Raw genomic sequence first — 17,229 nt, 5'->3', positions numbered from 1 at the left:
AGGAACATGCCACCTGCAATCAGACGAGGAAGAGGAGGAAGAGGCAGAGGAACGATCATTACTCACAATGATCACGAAGCTGGACCTTCGAACACGCGAGCTCCTTCCAGTACGAGAAGTGAGGAACCACAGAGACAAAGAAGAAACCTTTTTGAACCTGCGAGACATTCTACCTCGCATAGCTCAACACCCTCATACCGTCATTCATTTGGACCAGACTCGGAAAACAATCCAACCCTCAACCATCCTTTTTACCTCTACAGCGATCTGCTTCGCACCGATCTTATGGCGATCCTTCACCTTTCTTCATAGGACAGTTTAACCCAGCGGATTATGTCCAAGAGCCAATAGGGTATAACCCTCTAGGACCAGAGGATCACTTTTCTGAAGATAATGCAGTGGATATGGACGAGGATACAGACCCCGTCGAGCCTGCAAGGGGTACTCCCAATCATCCAATCGAGATCTCGGATGGGTCATCCTTCCATGGAACGCCCTATCAAGGTCTCGATAGTTACCAGGCGAGGTTTGACCAATGTAATTGGTACTTTACACCTTCACATCATTACTCGCCTCATGATCAACAGCAACAACAGGATCCTTCTAAGGATTCGCGGTTTGTGGCCGTTACGCCACCACCACCGCCACTGGCTCAACCAGTAATTCCAGATCCGCCAAGGCGTAGAAGATCAGGCGCACGGATGTCCACCTGAGGAGGGGAATTCCATTTCAGCACCCCTCGCCACTCGAGTGCTAGTCACTTTCCGTCAGTACCTGAAGAAGAACCACAATTAGGGGAACCTTCTGGTCACCCTGCAGAGGTGAATTCTGCACCAGTTGCACCAACTCCGCCACCATTCGGATATGACAATCCGATACCAGCGTACGACGCTTCCACGGCGTACAATCCGTTTGAGCAGCCGACTCACACGCACTACAACTATAACTATGATGTCGATCCATATGTGATAGCGGCTAATTATAATGCCCTCCACGGAACCTCTTGGAGAGCAGATTACTCAGCTCATGGGTATCCAATACCCTCTAGACCTCCGGTTCAGCAACCGTCGCAACAGCCACGTTTTTCTCCACCGGAGCAAGAAGAAATACTCCACCGTTTAAACCGTGTGGAACGAGACTTCGAACAAGAACGGAAGAGTAATCGTGGATTTCTCAAAGGCCTTGCAAACCTACTGAAGGGAAGGAAGAAACGAGACCATTAGTCTCCTTATGTAATGTTGTATTTGCAATTTAGTCCCTGCGTGGACATTTATCGTATTTCAGTCCTTACATGGACTTATCTTATAGTCCCTGTGCGGACATCTATCTTGTGTTGGTCCCTGCGTGGACTTGTTTTTCTATAAACCTCTGCGTAGGTAGTTATTTAATTATAAAGTCCCGTTTAGGGCAGCGTGTAATCGTATTTGAAGTTTATGGAATGTTATGTTATAAATTTCATTTTTGCTATTACTATATATGAAATAAATCAAAAATCATTCCTTTTAAATTTAAATCTGCCTAAAAAAAGAATCTTAAGAGTGAAACCTAGCCAGGTGTCTTTTTAGACCCGACCAAGATGGTAAGACCTGATTAAAAGATTCAGAATTCCACTTAACCTCTGTAATCATGTTAACGTTCATGGCAGACGTGATTCGTTAAAATCGCACGCGTCATTCTTATATAAGAATCCTTCTAAGTATTTCAAAGCCCAAATTAATGATTTAATAAATCATGGGTTAAATCATCAATAAAGATGATCATTTATTAAACATCCATTAGTGATGTAGTGCCTACGGGCCATAATTATTGTCATATAAGACAAAAGACAGTGGTGGTCTATGACTCCCTGTCAGAAAGGGTAAAAGGACTACGGTTCAAACCTTCATACCTTGATTCTCTATAATCTCGGCTAATATTATAAAAACGTCCTCGTGACTAGGCTTTTATGCCACTAGCAATATTATTTGTAATTAGGATAAGTATGTTCAAATCCTAAATGAAAGTGAGTAACAAATTAACCAGATATGGTCTCTGTTACCATGGTTAATGAATTGCCATAAAAGACAATTCCATAATAAACTCCTAAATAAAATTTTCGTTATCTTCTGTAACAGATTCAAGTTACCATGGCTGATCCTAGTGGAGAAAATAGCCACTCGAAGGAAGACGAATATGATAACGCCCAAGTTCATCTGACGGGCGCAGAGTTGAAAGCTCTTGTCGATAACGCTGTCAAGGCAGCTCTGGATCGACAATATGAGGAATATACCGAATCTCGGAGCCGAACCATATCCAAACCACACTCAAAGCCGAAAACCCACACAAAATCTCACAGCAAACCGCTGTCCAAGCCTAAAAAGGACGATGATAATCATTCGTCCAATGAAAACAGTGTCCGTCAAGAAAGAGTATATACTGACGCATCTCGCGCCAGAGGCTGCACCTACAAGTACTTTGTATCATGCAAACCCCGGGACTTCACTGGGGAGAAAGGAGCGGTCGATTGTATGACGTGGCTTGACGAGATGGACACCGTGGTGGACATCAGCGGCTGTGCAGAAAGAGACGTGGTAAAGTTTGTGTCTCAATCATTTAAGGGCGAAGCCCTGGCTTGGTGGAGGTCGTTGGTTCAGGCCTCAGGAAAGGCTGTTCTATACAGCATGACATGGGAGGAATTCGTTTCTCTCATCAAGGAGAATTACTGCCCTCAACATGAGGTGGAAAAGATAGAATCCGATTTTCTATCATTGATCATGACAAACCTTGACTGCCAAGCTTACCTAACGAGCTTCAACACGATGTCCCGGCTGGTTCCATATCTGGTAACCCCGGAGCCAAAGAGAATCGCTCGTTTCATCGGTGGGTTAGCCCCCGAAATAAAGGCAAGCGTGAAGGCCTCTCGGCCAACGACCTTTCGATCTGTAGCTGATATATCTTTGTCCCTTACTCTAGATGCGGTCCGACAAAGGTCGCTAAGGAACAAAGAAGCGGAAAAGAGAAAGCGTGAAGATGAAACTTCACGGAGGTCGAGCAAGAAACACCGTGGAAACGATGATAACAAGAGGGGGTCGGAGTCAAGGAAGGATGGGCAACAGTCTGGGGAGAAGCCCAAGTGCAAGACTTGTAAGAGACATCACTTTGGAAAGTGTAGGCTCGAGTCAAACTCGCAGACTCAGTCGAAGTCATATGCTTGCGGGTTGTGCAAGTCCAAGGACCACAAGACCGTGGACTGCAAGAAGATAAAAGATGCAACCTGCTATAACTGCAACGAGAAGGGGCACATTTAAAGCAAATGCCCTAAATATGCCAAGAAGCCTGAAGAGGCCAAGAAGAACAATGCTAGAGTCTTCAGGATGGAGGCGAAAGAAGCAGTGCTGGATGACAACGTGATCACAGGTACTTTTCTCGTAAATGATATCTTTGCAAGAGTACTTTTTGATTCAGGCGCTGATAAGTCTTTCGTAGATCATAAATTTTGCAAATTGCTGAATATGCCTGTCAAAACCTTAAATGTGAATTATGAGGTAGAGCTAGCAGATGGTACCATAGAAACCGTCTCCACTGTGTTAGATGGATGTGTGATATCCATTAAGAACCACTCTTTTCCTCTATCTCTACTTCCCTTTAATTTGGCTGGTTTTGACATAGTTCTGGGTATGGACTGGTTATCTCACAACCAGGCCTAAATCGTCTGCAACAGAAAGCAAGTGGTGATAAAGACTCCGTCTGGTGAATCGCTTACCATTCGGGGAGATACCCAATACGGATTGCCTGAGCAAGTGACTATGCTCAAGGCTTCAAAATGTCTAAAGAAAGGTTGTGTCATCTACATGGCACAGGTGATTATTGAAGAGCCTAAACCGAAGATAGAAGACATTCCCGTCATTTCGGAGTATCCAAAAGTTTTCCCTGAAGATCTACCTGGTTTGCCACCAGATAGGCAAGTGGAATTCAGGATCGATATCATCCCTGGAGCAGCACCTATTGCTAGAGCACCTTACAGGCTAGCACCAACCGAAATGAAGGAGCTGAGGACCCAGCTGGATGAACTGCTAGCTAAAGGTTTCATCAAGCCTAGTTCGTCTCCCTGGGGAGCACCTGTCCTGTTTGTTAAGAAGAAGGACGGATCGATGCGTCTGTGCATCGATTATCGCGAGCTTAATAAGGTCACGATAAAGAATATATATCCCTTGCCGAGGATCGACGATTTGTTTGATCAGTTACAAGGGGCAAGTTATTTTTCGAAGATTAACTTGAGGTCAGGCTACCATCAACTGAAAGTCAGAGATGAAGACGTACATAAAACCGCATTTAGGACTCGATATGGTCACTACGAGTTCCTAGTGATGCCTTTTGGGCTCACTAATGCATCGGCTGCGTTCATGGATCTCATGAATCGCGTCTGCAAGCCATACTTAGACAAATTCGTCATCGTTTTCATCGACGACATTCTTATATACTCGAAGAACCGAGCTGACCATGAGAAACACCTTCGCTGTATTCTCAAACTGCTACACCATGAGAAACTCTATGCCAAATTCTCTAAGTGCGAATTTTGGCTTCGAGAAGTCCAATTTCTAGGACACGTTGTCAGCGAGCGTGGTATCCAGGTGGATCCCGCTAAAGTAGAGGCTGTCATGAATTGGCAAGAGCCAAAGACGCCTACAGAGATTCGTAGTTTCCTGGGGTTAGCAGGATATTACAGGCGATTCATTGAAAATTTTTCAAGGATTGCTGCGCCCCTAACTTCCCTGACCAAGAAGAAGATAAAATTTGTTTGGGGCCCTAAGCAGCAAGAGTCTTTTGATATTCTAAAGCAAAAGCTGAGCAACGCTCCTGTCCTGACATTACCTGAAGGTGCCGAAGAGTTCGTAGTTTACTGCGACGCATCACACACTTGCATGGGATGTGTGCTCATGCAGAAAGGCAAGGTTATTGCCTATGCTTTGAGACAGTTAAAGGTGCACGAGAAGAATTACACCACCCATGACTTGGAGCTGGGTGCCGTTGTGTTCGCACTAAAACTGTGGAGGCATTACCTGTATGGTATCAAGTTTGTGATCTATTCGGATCACAAGAGCCTTCAACATCTGTTTAATCAGAAGGAGCTAAACATGAGGCAACGCCGTTGGATGGAGACTTTAAATGATTATGATTGTGAAATCAGATATCATCCCGGCAAGGCGAATGTAGTCGCTGATGCCTTAAGTAGGAAGGAGAGGGTGAAACCCATCCGAATCAATGCCAAGAGCATTGAAGTCAAGAATAATTTGATTGAAAGGTTGTTAGCTGCACAGCGAGAAGCTGTGTTGGAAGCTAACTATCCTAAAGAGAAGTTAGGAGTAACTGAGGAGCAGTTAACTCTTAGCAAGGACGGAATTTTACGATTTAATGGACGAATATGGGTTCCGATTTATGGAGGACTACGAGATGTTATCCTCCAGGAAGCCCATAGTTCCAAATATTCTGTTCATCCGGGAGCTGATAAGATGTATCAGGATCTAAAGGCAAATTATTGGTGGATAGGCTTGAAAAAGTCTGTAGCCGCTTATGTAGCAAAATGCTTAACTTGTGCGCAAGTCAAGGCTGAGCATCAATAGCCATCTGGCTTGCTACAACAGCCTGAACTTCCCGAATGGAAGTGGGAATGTGTAACTATGGATTTTATTACCAAGTTGCCCAAGACAAGGAAAGGAAATGACACAATATGGGTTATCGTTGATAGGCTGACTAAGTCAGCGCATTTCTTACCCATCAAGGAGACTTATAGCTCCGACATGTTAGCCCAGTTATACGTTGATAAGATTGTAGCCTTGCATGGCATACCTGTGTCTATTATCTCTGATCGGGATACTAGATACACGTCGCATTTCTGGAAGAGTTTCCAGCAATCTTTGGGCACACGTTTGAATTTTAGTACGGCTTACCATCCTCAGATAGACGGTCAGAGTGAGCGTACTATTCAAACGTTGGAAGACATGCTACGTGCATGTGCTATCGATTTGGGTGGTAGTTGGGATAAGAATCTACCACTAATCGAATTCTCCGACAACAATAGCTACCATACCAGCATAAAGACTGCGCCTTTCGAGGCATTATACGGTAGAAAGTGTAGATCGCCTGTTTGTTGGGCGGAAGTTGGAGATGTCCAATTGTCTGGACCAGAGATAGTTTTCGAAACGACGGACAAGATTGTCCAGATTCGAGACCGTCTCAAAGCTGCCCGAGATAGGCAGAAGAGTTACGCGGATCCAAAGCGTAAAGATTTTCACTTCGAAGTAGGTGAAAAAGTGTTACTTAAAGTATCACCCTGGAAGGGGGTGATGCGTTTTGGTAAGAAAGGCAAACTAAGCCCGAGATACATAGGACCTTTCGAGGTTATTGAACGGGTCGGGTCAGTTTCCTATAAGCTAAACTTACCGGAAGAGCTCAATGGAATTCACAATGTGTTCCACATCTGCAATCTAAAGAAGTGCTTCGCTGATGAATCATTGGTGATACCTCATACAGATGTGCATATAGATGAGAGCTTGAAATTTGTGGAAAAACCTTTGTCGATTGAAGATCGACAGGTAAAGAAGCTTCGAAGGAAGCATGTACCTATAGTAAAGGTCAAATGGGATGCCCGTAGAGGTCCCGAATTCACGTGGGAGGTTGAAGCCACGATGAAAGAGAAATACCCTTATTTGTTTGAGTAAATCTCGGGTCGAGATTTATTTTAAGGGGGTGAGGATGTAACACCTCGAAATTTTGTGTCCAATAATGTGTTAACACGTGTCATGAGTTTACACGTGGCATTAAATATTAAATAAAGGACTAAAGTTGACAAACCTTGAAAGTATGTAAATTCGAGGGTTATAAATGTCAACAAAGGGTAAATATACTGTATAGTAACCCTAAACGATGCTCGTACCTTCAAACGAATAAATCATGGATCGTACGGAGCGAAACGCGGAAGAAAGTGAGAGATTACAAAGCTACAGTGGGTTAACTGTGTCAACATGTTTAATTATACCTCTGAGTGACCCTTTGACGAACCCGAGGCCTTGTAACAGTAATATATACTCACTAGAATATACTATATAAATTCCGCGAAGTTCCGTTTTAAAACGAGAAAGTTATGATCAAATTCGTAGGAGAAGGGTTAAAAGCGTCAACAATAAAAGTTAAGGCTTTTCGGATAGTAATTAAACTAACCGGGGACTTAACAGTGCGGGTAAAAGGCACGAGGCCCTTATCGGTAAATAATCGAGGGCCAAATCGCAAAGTTACCCCTTCGAAACCGAAAGGTCAGGTTAATGATTACAAAAGATTTGAAAATCTTGGAAATCAGGCCTCAGGCGGCCCGCCTGAGGGAAACAAGCAAGTCAATGCGGGCCGCGAGCCACCTATAGATACATTTCCTGACATGAAGATTCAGGCGGCCCGCGTATGAGTTGCTTGATCCTAATGCGGGCCGCGTACAAGTCCCAGATGCAGAAACTTTGGACAGATTCAATGATTTAGCTTGTGAACGAACTTGTGTGCATTAATTGAAGCATGGGCGCCCTCTACTTGCGCCCTAGCACCAAGGGCCACCTGCTGATCATCCATGACTCAATGTAGGGTGAGTTGTGATGATCCTAAGCCTCATTTTTCACTATAAAAGCCAATGCTTTGTGCACAATTGAATCACACCTCAAAACCTGCTTTCTGATCATTCTTGGAGCTCTCAAGCATTCCTCTATCATTCTTAGTCGTGCACCAAGCTTCTGTAAGTTGCCTAACCCTTTGTGGTTTCGTTTTTCCATAGTTTTAGCCTAAAAGTCAATCCGTCGTAATTAACGATTAACTTGGCGATAAATCACGAATGGTCCAGTGATTTGTCGAATCAAAGATAGTTATATGATGGTAATCATGTGGGCATTAAACCCCAAAAAGGGCACCCTCTGATTCCCACTCTAACTAGTCCAAATGTCGAGTCAAACGTGCTTAGAAAAAGTCAACAGAAATGTCATTTTGCGATTTCTTGCATAATCTGTAATGTAGATGATATGTAACCTGTTTGAACACTCATAAAACATGATAATAAGTATATAAACTAATCTAAGCTTGTTTGATCCGACCATTTTCTGTTTCGACCCGGTTCAGAGCCGAAAGTCGCAAAAGTTTGACTTTTGCATTGACTTCAGTTCTGACCCGTTAAAGTTTGATTTAGATATGCCTTAGGACTCTCTTAGGACCAGGTTACATGATGGTATAACCCTCTGTGACCGGTTCGTTGTTTGTCCGAGTCTTTTACACATTTCTGTTAAATGCTTAAAAGTTGACCGTAACGCCCTTTTTAAATTAAACGAGAATTTCGGACACGTGAACGGATCATAACCTTGGTTACTGATTTCTAAGCATGTCCCAAAAATTTCACGTCAATCCGAGGTCCAGAATAGGAGTTATGCTAAATAGCGCAAATTGCGAAACTTTAGTAATTAAATAGCACAATTAGCATAACGCCTATCTAAACTAGGGGTGTTCATCGAATCGAATATCGAATTTTCGAATTATTCGAATCGAATTGTTCGAATATTTTATATTTTTCCTTGAATTCGTATTCGATTCGAATTCGATTAAAACCTACCGAATTTGATTCGAATTCGTATTCGAATAAAAAACCCAATTCGTATTCGATTCGTATTCGATTAAAAATTCGAATTCGAATCGAATTCGAATAAATTCGATTGAATTCAGATTCTTTAAAAACATGTAAAAAACTTTCAAAATGAAACATAAATATTAAAGCAACCATAAAGCACAATATCACATTAAAAAGTCCCAAATAAAGTACCACAAATCTAAAATTCAAAACGAGAAGTTGAGAATAACCACTCCATATTACAAGTTAATATTTTTACACTTAGAAATCTATTGATAGATTTGTTACTTAGGTTTTGGTTATGGGCCATGTAGTGAGTTTGGTAATGGGTAATTTTAATACTTGGAAAAAAGTTTCAAAATAATTTATAATATATCCTAATAAAAGTTATATATGTATTATATATAAAAATAATAAATAAAAATGTATAATTTTTATTCGAATTTCGAATTGAATCGAATTTGAAATTATAAATTCGTATTCGATTCGTATTCGATTTACTTGACTCGAATTGAATCGAATTCAAATTCGAATTCTTATAATCGAAACGAATTCTTGATAATCGAATCGAATTTAAACGAATTTCGAATTTTTCGAATTCGAAACGAATTCTGCACACCCCTAATCTAAACCCGGATTTCGACACCAAACCTTTTACTCACTGATGTAAAATAATATTTTGGGATTTTTAATGATTTTTAATTATTTTTAACCTGCTCATAACCTGCGGTTATGGCAACGGTTCGGTAAATACCGAATATGCCCTTTTCGGCCATAACTTGAGTTCTACAAGGTATTTTGACCCGATTCCAGTTGCTACTGATTTTAAATAATAAATAAAGTATTTTAGACTTTATAAACTGTTCGGGAAACTCGGATTTCCTGTAGAACTCTAAAACCTCCTTTATAATCTTTAAAAAGACTGAAATACCCCTACGGGGCATAATATGAACTTAAACTCGTTACGGGCATTAGGGAAGGTATCCTACTGATACCACAACCTCTTTAAGGGATGTTGACTTAGGAAAACAGTGTAGGACTCTTACGGTTACCCGTTGCGCCTTTTGCGCGCACGGTTCGGCTTATGTAACTAGTTTACATAAATTAGCCGAAACGGGTCAAACCATATTGTTTTGACCCCAAAATCCAGAGTATGATTATCATACCCAGATAAAACAAGTCTTCAAACTTGTTGGGTCAAAATCACACTCCATTCACGGTTTTCGCCTTTCACACGATTAAACCGTAACTATACTTTGAAACTGACCGGTCTAAGCTACGGCTAAAATAAAGACCCGTTAGGATTCTAATAGGTTAAATTAAACCTTCGTTCCATTTTAGGGGACCAGTAAAAGCTATCTGCAATTTATTTCAATTTAAGGAATTATACTTGCAAAGGTAAATACTTTTAACTTATTTTCCGTTATACGGGCTTGGGTTACGGTATTTAAAATACCGCTTGGTCGGGCAATTGACCCCAACTCATTAGTAGTTGGGTATTATCAATGTGACCCGTTTAAAAACTTGTCTTGTTGACTTTACGCCTTTGGGGGCTTAATGACCATGTCCCGGATATCCTTGGCAGCATTTACGAATGGCCACCACCTTGACATCCCGGTGTAGGCGTACACCCGACATTATGTCTATAACTATAAAAGTGTAGCCGTTGGTTACCCGCCACGGTTTTATACTATGTGGTGTGTCTATTAAACTTTAACCCGATACGACTCGGGCGACCGAACGCATAGTAACATGTAATTCTTTACAAGATTTAATTATAAATTATCCCAAGTTATAAAGAGTTTGTGCCTTGAGCATTTAAACCAATTTTATTAAACATTTTTACAAAAGTGTCAGTTGAATGTATTTACCAGTGTAAACTGACGTATTTTCCCCAAAAAGACTAAATGCAGGTACTAGGCGTAATTGGCGATTTCTCCTTAGCATCATTAGAAGTTTCGCAAGCTTAAGATGCCTGAAGTCTGTTGAACAATACTTTTGTTATTTTTATTTGATCCCCTGTGGATTATTATTTCAACAATGGTGATACATTGATATTACACTTAACGTTGAAATATAATTATCTTTATGCTTCCGCTGTGCATTCATATATATTGTGTGGTTTGACTATAATGTTGCCAACTACGTCACGGTAATCCCCCACCGGGCCCACCGGTGAGACACGTGGAAATCGGGGTGTGTTAAAAGTTAACCCGGAGAAGGTGCAAGCCATCCAGCTGATGCCGTCACCTGCAACAGTAAAAGAAATGCAAAGACTCGCGGGACGATTAGCAGTCTTGAACAAATTCTTGGCAAATCATGCTGCAAAGTCTTACCCGTTCATTAGCACACTGCGCAATTGTGCCAAGAAAAGTCACTTCCAGTGGACACCAGAAGCAGAAACGGCCTTCAAGCAAATGAAGGAGTGTTTACCAATACTAACAGCACCACGAGAAAAAGAACTGCTGATTCTGTATTTATCCGCAGCAGAGGTAGCATTCGGCGCAGTGTTAATAGTAGAAAGAGAAAACGTCCAGACCCCAATCTACTACATCAGCAAGATGCTCACTGGCCCAGAGACGCGCTACTCAATGATAAAGAAACTGGTCCTCGCGCTAGTGCATGCATCTCGACGAATTCGCCGGTACTTCTCAGGTCACGTTATTACAGTTCTCACTAACTATCACTTGGGGCAGATTTTATCCAAACCCAATGTCGCGGGGAGACTGGCTAAGTGGGCCATAGAACTGGGAGGATACAATATCCTATACAGACCACGGCCACCAATCAAAGGGCAAGTTTTAGCAGACTTCGCCACAGAAGTTCCCCTAGACAAAGTGTAGGAATGTGAAGCAATCCAAAACCCTGTTCCCGTTTTTTACGACAGGGTCTAGACTCTGCACACAGACGGGGTTTCTAATGACGATGGAGCAGGCGCAGGCCTCCGATTGGTCAGCACAGACGATCACGAGCTTACATATGCGATACGCTTAGATTTCCGAAGCACAAACAACGAGGCAGAATATGAAGCATTTCTAGCGGGCCTCCGTTTAGCGCTTAAAATGGGAGCGAAAAATCTTGAAGCTAACGTTGATTCAAAACTGGTGCTGAGCAAGTTAATGGGCACTACGATGCGAAAGGTGAAGCTATGGAGCTATATCTGGAACAAGCGCGGATGTTAATCAGCCAGTTCCAAACGTTCAAAATAAATCATATAAACAAAAGCGAAAATAAGCACGCGGATGCATTAAGCAAATTGGCTGCCACCAGATTCAGGCACCTAGCAAAGGAGGTGCGCATCGAGGTATTGTCCAATCCTTCTGTTCCTCTCAAGCAAGTAAACATCATAGAGATCGGCAATCCATCCTGGATGCCCCCGATCATCATGTACCTGTAGCACGACAAACTTCCGGAAGGAAAGGCAGAAGCCAGGAAAACCTAGAACAAGGCAATAAACTATGAGATGGCGGACGGAATTCTGTACCGAAAATCATTCATGGGACCACTCCTGCGCTGTGTTGACAAAACAGACGCGCAATACTTAGTCAGCGAGATCCATGAAGGCTTATGTGGAATACACGCTGGTCCGCGCATGGTAGTAGCTAAAATCATGAGCGCAGGCTATTATTGGCCGGGGATGCACGTGGATGCGGTCGAGTTATTACGAAAGTGCGCAGCCTGTCAACGTCACGCACCAAAAACCCTCCGTCCAAAAAATTCGCTCGTACCAGTCACATCCGCTTGGCCCTTCCAGCAATGGGGCATCGATTTTGTTGGTCCATTCCCTGATGCACCCGGCGCAGTAAAGTTCATTATTGTGGCAGTAGACTATTTTACAAAGTGGGTTGAGGCCAAGGTGTTAGCTTCAACCACAACAATGGTGATCCACATATTTATATGGGAACATATTATTTGCAGATTCGGATTACCATTGTGCATCATTTCCGACAACGGCACCAACTTCGCTTCGGAAGATCTTCAGAAGTGGTTCAAGGAAATGAAGATTGAACACAATTTTGCCTCTGTGGCGCATCCACAGGCAAATGGGCAAGTTGAAAGTGTCAACAAACAAATAGTTGACGACATAAAGGCAAGACTCGGGACGGCGCGCAGAGGATGGGTCGATGAGCTCCCTAGCATATTATGGGCTCATCGTACCATGCCAAAAACAAGTACGGGAGAAACCCCGTTCAGCCTTGTGTACAGATCAGAGGCGGTAATCCCAGCCGAAATTGGCCTTCCATCACCGCGCATCTTGCCATGGAGAAGCAAAACAATGAGAAAGAGCGAAGAATAGATTTAGACCTTCTTGAAGAAAGGCGCGAAAACGCCGCCATAGCAGAAGCAAGATACAAATCCAAACTGGAAAGGTACTACAATGCGCGCGTACGCGTGTGTACTTTCGTTCCAGGAGACTTCGTCTTGCGCGACAACGAAGCTTCCAATGCGGAAAAACCAGGCAAGCTTGCGCCAAAATGGGAAGGGCCATACATTATCAACGAGGTCCTAGGAAAAGGGGCATACACTCTAAAAAGAATCGACGGAACGTCAGTCCCTCGCACCTGGAACGCGCAACAATTGCGCAGGTGTTATATATAGACGAGCGGTTCAGCAAATCAAACCTATACATGCAATGTATTTTTCCTATTTTACTTTGTACAAATTGGCTCTACGCCTTATCAATGCAACAATTATCCTTACACATGTTATTGTTTGTTACAAATCACATATAATTCTTTTGGTTTATGCGAAAACAATATGGTGAACATTGTACGCCTCATGAACAGTCTAAAAAAGCACAACCTTGCGCGCATTTTAGACATACGTTCACACATGAGCACAATACCATTCTCATTCGCTCTACCTAAACAAAGTAATTAAACATATGCAACATATTGTAATCCAAACACAACTTATAAACCATCCAAATAGATATGCACAGCAGTGCATCAAAATATCATTAGTGCAACAAAGCACTTTAAACAAACCATTTACAAAGAACACAGCAGTGCTTCTTCAAAAAAGTACTAGTTACAAAATAAAAACAACCTAAGAAAGATGATCTAGCACCCCATAAGGAGTATGAAGAACCTCACCATACTCGGACAAGGGATGAGGATCAACAATCCATGGGTTAACATCTTCATCATGCCCAGATACCGCAACTGGAGGAACGGCACGGGGACGTCGCCGGTAGACAATCGAATAACCTCCCCTCCGATCAGCCGGAAATAAGCAAGTCACTGTATGTGCATATAGTTGGGTAACCCCACCGTTGTTGTCATCTGCAAGACGAAGACGGATTCGATCCTCCGAAGCATCCCGGCGATTTGCATCGATAACACCTTCATCTCCGACACTAAAATCAGTCAACGGATTGGAAAGCAGAAGCAGAGCGTCTGCAGCTTCAAGAACTTTCAAAACTTCCGAGAGCCTCCTCCATCGAGCCGGTCGCCTATTCTCTATGTTTTCCAAAATTAGGAAGAGAATGTAATACCCAAATACGAATATATATATCGGAAAAAAGTAGTGCCATCATCGAGAAAAAAACTGTGATGATTGAATGTCAAATCACCTGACTTCGCAACGGCGCTGCCACTGCAAATGTCACATCTCATTTAAAAACCCTCTGACAGGGTCCACACGCATTCCCAGAGATACAGTCAGATAGAAGACGAAGAAGAAACATGAATTATTTTCAAAAGATGACGTAAGCAATCGTCAGCCCATAATTGCACAAACTCTTCGCCCAAGATAAACAACAATTCAGAATAAACAAAGGTAAATATCTTTCCCCAAAGTCAAAGATTTCCAAAATCAACATAATGAGCAAAGTGTATCTTCTCATAGAAGATTCCCCACTTTCACGCTAAAAACAGCCTACAAGCATTTCTCTCACATAGTCTAGTGCTCCACGTATTTGCATAAGAGCAACACTAGACTGGGGGACTTGAAAGGGTAAGGTCCCAAAAACCTCATATCAAGTACTTGGGACCATACCACAACCTCGTCTTTTAACCCTCTTTAGACCTTGCGCGGCCACGCACTAGTCCTACAAAGAATTTAGAAGAAAGACAGCAAACAATACATGCGCGCTCAAAGGAAAATGCATAAATCCTTGCCCCGCTTCTCCATAGTAAAGGGATAAAAATCCCAGCAAATACTTCCGCTTAAATAATACCCAGACTTGGGTATTATTTATTACACTGATACCACACGGTAAGGGGTCACACCGGATTATGGCAATAATCTTCTAGAAGACTCAATCGTGCACCACCAGACGGTTATAACCATCTGGGCCACGTGTCATCACCCTGTTCTCCCTAGAAATCACGATGATGGCATGGAATTGGAGAGAAACCTCCACTTGCTCACTTTCCACGTGGCAACTCCCCAGCCTTTGATTAAGATCACGATCCGTGTGCTCTCACAATCCGATCTAGAGAATTAACGGAGGGAAAATAACCGCTTACGGAGTTAGCATCTTCCATTAATATTTCAACAACGAGTTTTCCTGCCCAAATTCCCCGCTATAAGTACGAGAATAATTCAGGTATGAACCTCAAGTTACACTCACTTCACCAATACTTCTTCTTCTTCATAAACACATACTTATTCTCATGCCGGAGTCGGGTCAAGGAGAGAACCTCCCTTCTCCCCTTGACAAGGCTAACGATATTCTGTTTTGCAGTGTTCACCGGAGAAGAAGACCTGTCCCTTGGAATCAAACGAGAGAGAACCACCCCTTTTATGCAGAACCTAATCTCCTGGATAATTTGATTCTGATCATTTATCCAGTGTTTCTTCAGGGGAAGAATAAAATCATAACTTATTTTTTCAAAAGAAAGAATCAAGAACAAGTAGAGGGAAAGGTTGATGGAAACAATGAGATTAAACGTCAAAAACCTTCAACAAACGAACCGGTTAATGAATGTTTGACCCGACCCGAATTATTTGATATTAATCTTTGACCTGCCTCGACCCGGATCGAATCACCGACGTCCGACCCGAACACACACCTCGAAACTACGCGATAGAAATTTTTTTAGGTCCGTTACTTTCCGACCCCCCAAACCCTTTTTTCAAGCTTCGCCACTGAGGGTGACACAAGTGTAGATATTTTTATATCTTTTAGTTTGAAAGACATACATATTTTATGTTAGTCATTTTATACTATTTTAAGTTGATTTATTAAATTATTTAATTTAGTGTCGGATTAGTTGATGCGTGTGTAGTGCGATATATTTTAGATGTATATTTAAGCCCTTTTTACACTTTTAGCCAAGTTTTAAATTTATAAAAACACGATATTTACTAACACTAAACACACATATGGGCAAGTGCACCCATCGTGGACGTAGTATAGTGTTGGTAAGATACCGAGGTCGTCCAAGGACACAAGAGCTTTTAATACCGGTTTATCCTCATCGTCTAATCAAATCAAAAAGTGAGAAAAATGTTTTAATCTAAGAAAATAAAAACTAACTAAATGCTGAAAAATAAAATAAAATAAAAACAGATAGGCAAGATGAATCACTTGGATCCGACACGTGTATTAGTATAACCTTTGATTATTTTCGCACTTTTGCACTTGTTTAAGAGATTATCTTAGTTATTGTAGTAGGCCCCTCTTTTGAAGGCGACGTTACCCTCAACCCAGTAGTTTGAGTCAGCAAGGATACAATCCTAAAGGGTTGGATTATTGAAAGATAATGAATTAAGTTATTAATGCAAATTGTGGTAGGCCCCGCTTTCGGCGGTGACGTTACCCTCGGCTAAGTAGTCTGAGTCAGCAGGGATACAGTCCTAAATAGCCGAGTTATAGTATTAATAGTAGTTAACTTATGAGGGGGTCAAAGAGTTTGGATCCCCGCCATCCAATACCTATGGGCATTGAAGGAGATCCTACTAAATTTGACCCAGGTCCCAAGTAGGACCTCTAAACGCTGAACAAGGGCAAGACCCTTACCAAACCGTTCCCTTAACCCCCGACCAGGTAGCCAACATACCTCCATATAGACCGTGGAGATATGAATGGTGAAAATCTTTTATTTTATATAGACAATAAAATAACGCCTAGACACCACGGACAAACAATAAGGAAAGATCACCTTCAACATAAGTAACTAGTTGTTAAAGTCATTAATACAAAACCAAATAAAAAGTGCAAAAGATTAAAAATAAGAAGTATTATACTAAACACTTGTCTTCACAAAGTGTTGTAAGAGACTTAGGCAAACATGGCCTTGATTGTCAAGAACTCTTACGATCAATCTTGGATCCCGAGACGACTCACACACTCTACGATGGACAATGGATGATGGTGGTGGATGATGGTGTTATGGTGGTGGTTGGTGGTGGATGAAGTGTGAGAGAGGTGGTGTGTCAAGGGATGAGATGGAATGAAACCAAGCACTCCTATTTATAGGCTGAACAGAAGGCTGGGCACGGCCCCGTGTCCGCTGGACACGCCCCCGTGCCCGTCTGACACTCTCTCTCCTCATTAATTGTAATTCACAATTACAATTAATGCGCCTGCTGTACTTTCACCACGCCCCCGTGCCCGCTGGACGCGGCCCCGTGGTGGGCAATGGAAGCTT

The sequence above is a fragment of the Helianthus annuus genome, chromosome 5, assembly GCF_002127325.2.
Source record: "Helianthus annuus cultivar XRQ/B chromosome 5, HanXRQr2.0-SUNRISE, whole genome shotgun sequence".
Taxonomy (NCBI): domain Eukaryota; kingdom Viridiplantae; phylum Streptophyta; class Magnoliopsida; order Asterales; family Asteraceae; genus Helianthus; species Helianthus annuus.
Note: the sequence above shows the minus strand (reverse complement) of the source record.